We start from the raw sequence: 8,053 nt of genomic DNA on the forward strand, positions 1-8,053 counted from the left end.
CCAGGGTGTGATTTTTCTTCTGCTATTTTTTATTCTGTTTTTAATTTTTGTATTTATTTTGTGATTCCACATGATTATGAACCTAATAAAACATGAAAGAATAATAAAAATAAAAATAAAATTAGATAAATAAAAATTGGGTTGCCTCCCAACAAGCACTTCTTTAATGTCAATAGCTTGACAGTGGGTTCTCATGGAGCCACACAGGTGATCAGGTCAATTTTATAGACTCCCCACACCAAACTTAGAGTTTGGATATGGGAGTTCAACACCAAACTTAGAGTTTGGCTGAGGCCTCCTAACACCAAACTTAGAGTTTGACTGTGGGGCTTTAGTTGACTCTGTACTGAGAGATGCTTTCTATGCTTCCTCTCCATTGTTACAGAAGGAGATTCTTGAGTTTTAAACACAAAGTTGTCCTCATTCAGTTGAAGGATCAATTCTCCTCTGTCTACATCAATCACAGCTCTTGCTGTGGCTAGGAAGGGTCTTCCAAGGATGATGGATTCATCCTCATCCTTCCCAGTGTCTAGGATTATGAAATCAGCAGGGATGTAAAGGCCTTTAACCTTTACTAACACGTCCTCTACTAGTCCATAAGCCATTTTCATAGATTTGTCTGCCATCTCTAATGAGAAATTGGCAGCCTATACCTCAAGGATTCCCAATTTCTCCATTACAGAGAGTGGCATGAGGTTTATCCCTGACCCAAGGTCACATAGAGCCTTCTCAAAGGTCATGGTGCCTATGGTACAAGGTATTAAGAACTTTCCAGGATCTTGTTTCTTCTGAGGTAATGTCAGTTGATCCAGATCACTTAGTTCATTGATGAGCAAGGGAGGTTCATCTTCCCAAGTCTCATTACCAAATAATTTGGCATTTAGCTTCATGATTGCACCAAGGTACTTGGCAACTTGCTCTTCAGTAACATCCTCATTGTCTTCAGAAGAAGAATACTCATCAGAGCTCATGAAGGGCATAAGGAGGTTCAATGGAATTTCTATGGTCTCTAGATGAGCCTCAGATTCCTTTGGTTCCTCAAAGGGAAACTCCTTGTTGATCACTAGACGTCCCAGGAGGTATTCCTCACTGGGATTCACGTCCTTTTCCTCCCCTGTAGGTTCGGCCATGATGGTTATATCAATGGCCTTGCGCTCTCTCTTTGGATTCTCTTCTGTATTGCTTGGGAGAGTACTAGGAGGAGTTTTAGTGATCTTCTTACTCAGCTGGCCCACTTGTGCCTCCAAATTTCTTATGGAGGACCTTGTTTCACTCATGAAACTTAGAGTGGCCTTGGACAGATCAGAGACTAAGTTTGCTAAATTAGAGGTATTTTGTTCAGAGTTCTCTGTCTGTTGCTGAGAAGATGATGGAAAAGGTTTACTATTGTTAAACCTGTTTCTTCCACCATTATTAAAGCCTTGTTGAGGCTTTTGTTGATCCTTCCATGAGAGATTTGGGTGATTTCTCTATGAGGGATTATAGGTGTTTCCATAGGGTTCACCCATGTAATTCACCTCTGTTATTACAGGGTTCTCAGGATCATAAGCTTCTTCTTCAGAAGATGCCTCTTGAGTACTGTTGGATGCAGCTTGCATTCCATTCAGACTCTGAGAAATCATATTGACTCGCTGAGTCAATAGTTTGTTCTGAGTCAATATGGCATTCAGAGCATCAATTTCAAGAACTCCCTTCTTCTGAGGCGTCCCATTACTTACAGGATTCCTCTTAGAAGTGTACATGAACTGGTTATTAGCAACCATGTCAATGAGTTCTTGAGCTTCTGCAGGCATTTTCTTTAGGTGAATGGATGAACCTGCAGAATAGTCCAGTGACATCTTGGAGAACTCAGACAGACCATAATAGAATATATCCAAAATGGTCCATTCTGAAAGCATGTCAGGAGGACACCTTTTGGTCATCTGCTTGTATCTTTCCCAAGCTTCATGGAGGGATTCACCATATTTTTGCTTGAAGGTCTGAACATCCACTCTAAGCTTGCTCAGCTTTTGAGGAGGAAAGAACTTAGCCAAGAAGGCCGTGACCAGCTTATCCCAAGAGTTCAGGCTATCTTTAGGTTGTGAGTCCAACCATGTTTTAGCTCTGTCTCTTACAGCAAAAGGGAACAGCATGAGCCTGTAGACTTCAGGATCTACTCCATTAGTCTTAACAGTCTCACAGATCTGCAGGAACTCAGTTAAAAACTGGTAGGGATCTTCTGAAGGAAGTCCATGGAATTTGCAGTTCTGTTGCATTAGAGCAACTAATTGAGGTTTCAGCTCAAAATTGTTTGCTCCAATGATGGGGATTGAGATGCTTCTTCCATCGAACTTGGAAGTAGGTGTAGTATAATCACCAAGCATCCTCCTTGCATTATTATTGTTAGGTGCGTCTGCCATCTCCTTTTCTTGTTCGAAAATTTTAGTAAGGTTGTCTCTGGATTGTTGTAATTTAGCTTCTCTTAGTTTTTTCTTCAGAGTCCTTTCAGGTTCTGGATCAGCTTCAACAAGAATGCCCTTTTTCTTGTTCCTGCTCATATGAAAGAAAAGAGAACAAGAAAAGAAGAGGAATCCTCTATGTTATAGTAAAGAGGTTCCTTATTGTTAGTAGAAAAAGAAAATGAATTAGAGTGAAAAAGAATGGATAATCCAAACACAAGGGTGAGGATAGGAGCAGAGATATGAGATGAAGAAAAGTGTTAGTAAGTAATTAAATAAATAGAAGGAGATGAGAGAGAGAAGTTTTCGAAAATAATTTTTGAAAAGGAGTTGATGATTTTCAAAAATTAAAGGGGAAATAAAATTAAAATTAAAATTTAAAATAATTAATTAATTAAAAAGAATTTTTGAAAAAGAGGGAGGTATTTTCGAAAATTAAAGGTAGAGAGTTAGTTGGGCAGTTTTGAAAAAGATAAGAAACAAACAAAAAGATAAGATTGATTGAAAAATATTTGAAAATTAAATTTTAAAAAGATAGGAAGTTAGAAAAGAAGTTAGAAACTGATTCCCTGGCAATGGCTCCAAAAACGTGTGCGCAATACCATGGTCCAAACATAACTTCACAACTTCGTGCAACTAACCAGCAAGTGCACTGGGTCGTCCAAGTAATACCTTACGTGAGTAAGGGTCGAATCCCACGGAGATTGTTAGTATGAAGCAAGCTATGGTCATCTTGTAAATCTCAGTCAGGCGGATTAAATTGTTTTAAGAAATTATAGTGGATGAAAATAAATAAAATATAAAATAGGATAGTGGTAGTTATGTAATTCATTGGTGAGAATTTCAGATAAGCGTATAGAGATGCTTTCGTCCCTCTGAACCACTGCTTTCCTGTTGTCTTCATCCAATCCTTCCTACTCCTTTCCATGGCAAGCTGTATGTAGGGCATCACCGTTGTCAATGGCTACTTCCCATCCTCTCTGGGAAAATGGTCCGATGTGCTGTCACTGCATGGCTAATCATTTGGAGGTTCTCGATCATACTGGAATAGGATTCATCCTCCTTTTGCGTCTGTCACTACGCCCAGCACTCGCGAGTTTGAAGCTCGTCACAGCCATCCCTTTCCGGATCCTACTCGGAATACCATAGACAAGGTTTAGACTTTCCAGATCTTAAGAATGGCCATCCATGGGTTCTAACTTATACCACGAAGATGCTAATTAAGAAATCCAAGAGATACTCATTCAATCGAAGGTAGAACGAAAGTGGTTATCAGGCACACGTTCATAGGGAATGATGATGAGTGTCACGATCATCACATTCATGTTGAAGTGCGAATGAATATCTTAGAAGTGGAATAAGTTGAATTGAATAGAAAAACAGTAGTACTTTGTATTAATTCATGAGGAACAGCAGAGCTCCACACCTTAATCTATGGTGTGTAGAAACTCTACCATTGAAAATACATAAGTGATAATGGTCCAGGCATGGCCGAATGGCCAGCCCCCATGAAAGCCTAAGATAGCATAAAACTAATCAAAGATCCCCTACAAAGATAGTAAAAAGTCCTATTTATACGTACTAAACTAGTTACTAGGGTTTACAGAAATGAGTAAATGATGCAGAAATCCACTTCCGGGACCCACTTGGTGTGTGCTTGGGCTGAGCTTGATGTTTACACGTGGAGAGGTCATTTTTGGAATTGAACGCCAGTTTGTAACGTGTTTCTGGCGTTGAACTCCACTTTGCAACTTGTTTCTGGCGCTGAACGCCAAACTACAACATGGAACTGGCGTTCAACGCCAGTTTAAGTCATCTAAACTCGAGAAAAGTATGGACTATTATTTATTTCTGGAAAGCCTTAGATGTCTACTTTCCAACGCAATTGAAAGCGCGCCATTTAGAGTTGTGTAGCTCCAGAAAATCCACTTTGAGTGCAGGGAGGTCAGAATCCAACAGCATCTGCAATCCTTCTTCAACCTCTGAATCTTATTTTTGCTCAGGATCCTCAATTTCAGCCAGAAAATACCTGAAATCACAGAAAAACACACAAACTCATAGTAAAGTCCAGAAATGTGATTTTTAATTAAAAACTAATAAAAATATACTAAAAACAAACTAAATCATATGTAAAAACAATGCCAAAAAGCGTATAAATTATCCGCTCATCAAAGATGCATCCGGTATCATCTCAGGACATGACGACCCCATGGTCATCACCATCATACTGGAAAATGCCAATCTCCACCGCACATTAATAGACCAAGGGAGCTCCGCCGACATCTTATTCAAAACTGCCTTTGACAAGCTCGGCTTAGAAGAAAAGGAGCTTAGAGCATACCCGAACAGCTTGTTCGGACTGGGAGATACCCCAGTACAACCACTGGGATACGTGTCACTACATACAACCTTCGAAAAAGGGAACCAATCCAGAACACTCAAGATAGACTACATCGTGGTCGACGTGAGTTCAGCCTACAATGCCCTAATAGGTCAGACAACACTAAATCAACTCGGCGCAATAGTCTCAACTCCACATCTATGCATGAAATTCCTAACTATAGAAGGGATAGCTACGATAAAAGCAGATCAAAAGATGGCACGCCGCTGTTATAATGAAAGTTTAAACCTCAGAGGCAGAGAAGAAGAGTTCCATACAATTGAGCTTGGTGGAGTTCAGAAACGAGAAGAACTACGTCCACAGCCTGAAGGAGAAATAGAGAAAGTTCAGATCGGAGATACCTCAGACAAAACAAGTAATATTGGCACGATCATGAAGGGAGATGCAAAAGAATTACTAGTACAGTTCTTACGAAATAATGTCGATCTCTTCGCATGGAAAGCTGCAGATATGCCAGGCATAGATCCCAAGCTAATGTGCCAAGTTGGCGGTCTACTCAGGATCTCGGCTGGTACAGCAGAGACGAAGAAAACTTGGGCCAGACTGATCCCAAGCCGTGGAAGAACAGGTACAAGCACTACTGGAGGCAGGATTCATAAGATAAGTTAAGTATCCACTATGGCTAGCTAACGTCGTCTTGGTGAAAAAATCAAATGGAAAATGGCGAATGTGCACCGACTACACCGATCTCAACAAAGCCTGCCCAAAAGATCCTTACCCACTCCCAAGTATCGACGCTCTGGTAGATGCTTCATCCGGATATAGATACCTCTCATTTATGGATGCATATTCTGGATACAACCAAACCCCCATGAATCCACCAGATCAAGAAAAGACCTCGTTTCTGACACCAAAAGGAAATTACTGCTACATTGTGATGCCTTTCGGTCTCAAGAATGTGGGAGCTACTTATCAAAGGCTAATGAATAAAGTCTTTTCAGATCATATCAGAAAAATCATGGAAGTCTACATGGACGACATGTTAATAAAGACACAAAGCGAAGAGACATTATTATCTGACTTGGCTCAAGTGTTCGACACTATAAGGAAGCATGGCATGCAACTCAATCCCGTAAAATGCACCTTTGCAGTATAAGCGGGCAAATTCTTAGTTTTCATGCTCACACAAAGAGGAATTGAAGCAAATCCGGACAAATGCCAGGCCATACTCAACATGAAGAGTCGAACTTGTGTCAGAGAGGTACAACAACTCAACGGGAGATTGGCAGCCTTATCAAGATTCTTAGCAGAATCAGCGATAAGATCTCTCCCCTTCTATGCCACTTTAAGGAAAGGAAAGAAGTTCGAATAGACAATGGAATGCGAGCAAGCCTTCCAGGATTTCAAAAATTTCCTGGGACAACCACCTATCCTAACTCGACCACGAGAGGAAGAACCACTCGTATTGTACCTTGCGGTAGGAAGTCAGGCAGTAGCCTCAGCACTGGTTCGAGAGGACGACAAAGGGCAACAACCTGTATACTTCGTTAGTAAAGTGCTGCAGGGATCCGAGCTGAACTACCAAAAAATAGAAAAGTTCGCCTATACTCTCATACTGACATCTCGACGACTTCGCCCGTACTTCCAGGCTCACACCTTTAAGGTTCGGACCAACCAGCCCATAAAAGGGATATTGCAGAAAACAGATCTAGCAGGCAAAATTTTACAATGGACAGTCGAGTTATCCGAGTTCGACCTCCAATATGAAGCTCGGACAGCCATCAAATCACAATACTTGGCCGACTTCATTGCAGAATTCATAGATACCTTGGAAACCCCCACAGAATGGAATCTCTACGTGGACGGGTCCTCGAATAAGACTGGAAGCGGCGCAGGTGTGATAATAGAAAGCAACCAAGGAACCCGAATTGAGCTTTCCCTCAAATTTGGGTTCCCGGCCTCAAACAACCAGGTGGAATATGAAGCATTACTAGCTGGTTTAAAGCTGGCTAAGGAGGTTGGAGCTCAAAAACTCAACATGTTCAGTGATTCACAAGTAGTCACCTCACAAATAACAGGGAGCTACCAAGCCAAAGACCCCACCATAAAAAAGTATTTGGATAAAACCAAGGAACAGCTCGGACAACTCGGAGAATATAAGATCTGTCACATACCCTGCGAACAAAATGCCCGAGCTGATGCACTCTCAAAACTAGCCAGCACCAAACCAGGGGACAACAATAGAAGCCTCATCCAGGAAATGCTGCAGAACCCGTCAATCTCGGAAGAATAAAAAGTCCTAGCCATAACAAGTTAGGATCAAGGATGGATGACCCCCATAATTAATTACCTCAAAACAGAAACACTCCCCACAAATGAGAAAGAGGCAAAGAGGTTAAAACGGGAGGCTCAGTACTACACTATCATAAACAACACCCTATATAAAAGAGGGATTTCAATACCACTATTAAAATGTGTGCCGACCTCCAACACAAGGGAAGTTTTAGAGGAAGTACACAGTGGCATTTGTGGTAATCATCTCGGAGCACAAGCTCTCACCAAAAAAGTACTCCGGACGGGATTTTATTGGCCAACTCTACAAAAGGAAGCTACAGAGTTTATAAGGACATGCACACCATGCCAGAAACATGCCAACTTTCACATCGCCCCGCCAGAAGAGCTCATCAGCGTAACCTCGCCTTGGCCATTTGCAAAATGGGGACTCGATCTTCTCGGACCCTTTCCCTAAGGATCGGGACAAGTTAAATTCCTCATAGTCAGGGTAGACTATTTCACAAAGTGGATCGAGGCAGAGCCCCTAGCCAACGCTACTGCTCAAAGGAGCCGGAAATTCCTATATAGGAATATTGTCACAAGGTTTGGGGTTCCATACTCCATCACTACAGACAATGGCACCCAATTCACAGACGCGGGCTTCAGAAAGTTAGTAGCCGACTTAAACATAAAACACCAGTTCACCTCCGTTGAACATCCCCAAGCCAATGGACAAGCTGAAGCGGCTAACAAAGTCATATTGGCTGGGCTGAAACGGAGACTGCAAGATGCAAAGGGAGCCTGGGCCGAAGAACTTCCACAAGTCCTATGGGCATATCGAACAATGCCACATTCCACCACAAACGAATCACCATTTCGACTAGCATACGGAGTGGAGGCAATGATCCCAGTAGAGGTCGAGGAAAGGTCGCCTAGAGTGGTTCATTACAATGAGGAAGCCAGCTCCCAACTTCAAAGGGAAGAGCTCGACCTACTCTCT

This window comes from Arachis hypogaea, chromosome 20, assembly GCF_003086295.3.
Source record: "Arachis hypogaea cultivar Tifrunner chromosome 20, arahy.Tifrunner.gnm2.J5K5, whole genome shotgun sequence".
NCBI lineage: Eukaryota > Viridiplantae > Streptophyta > Magnoliopsida > Fabales > Fabaceae > Arachis > Arachis hypogaea.